Raw genomic sequence first — 611 nt, 5'->3', positions numbered from 1 at the left:
AGTTCTTTTATACTTCTATAGATATTACCCTGAATGTTTATATAATTATCCCTTTGTATTGAGTTATCCCAAGCCTCAGGCAATAGTTTTTCTGTAGAATTTTTTTTTTGTCAGAAGAAAATTATAGCCATGAATTCAGTGCTAAATTAATGAATGAAAGCCTTGAATTTTATAATGGGTTGGATCCAATCAAACTGCAAATGAAATTATATACTTACCTGGCAGAGGAGACACCATGATGAGAAAGGTGGTCTTCCCAGGGTGAGGCTCATCCATTGCATTCCAGGTGTGCTAAACCCTGCAATTTCCCCAAATACAGAAAACTCGACTGCATAATTTGTTGATGAAGAAAAATGAAATGCATTTAAGGAATAGCTCTCTTCCCCTGCTTTCTGCAACCTATTCTGACCTCTAAAAGGAATTCAGGGACCCTCAGGAACAGAGTGAGATGTGACAGAGAGAGCTGCATCAAGAGAGAATCAGCAGAAGTTGTCTCACACATATAGACACACTTCAATTCTTGTTCTATTTGCAGAATATGTCACTCAAGTGGGAGGGGATGATTTTTGTCAGTTACTCCTTGAGCTACCTCTCATTCTGTTCATTTTGAT

At 37.8% G+C, this 611-nt stretch overlaps 1 pseudogene; it reads left to right on the top strand.

Annotated features, from left to right (window-relative positions):
- Window positions 1-210: 210 nt before the first annotated feature.
- LOC132577680 (U1 spliceosomal RNA) lies at window positions 211-383 on the top strand (annotated as a pseudogene).
- The last annotated feature ends 228 nt before the right edge of the window (window positions 384-611 follow it).

This window comes from Heteronotia binoei, chromosome 9 (genome assembly GCF_032191835.1).
Source record: "Heteronotia binoei isolate CCM8104 ecotype False Entrance Well chromosome 9, APGP_CSIRO_Hbin_v1, whole genome shotgun sequence".
Taxonomy (NCBI): domain Eukaryota; kingdom Metazoa; phylum Chordata; class Lepidosauria; order Squamata; family Gekkonidae; genus Heteronotia; species Heteronotia binoei.
The sequence above is the reverse complement of the archived record's forward strand: the minus strand, read 5'-3'. Positions and strand labels throughout refer to the sequence as shown.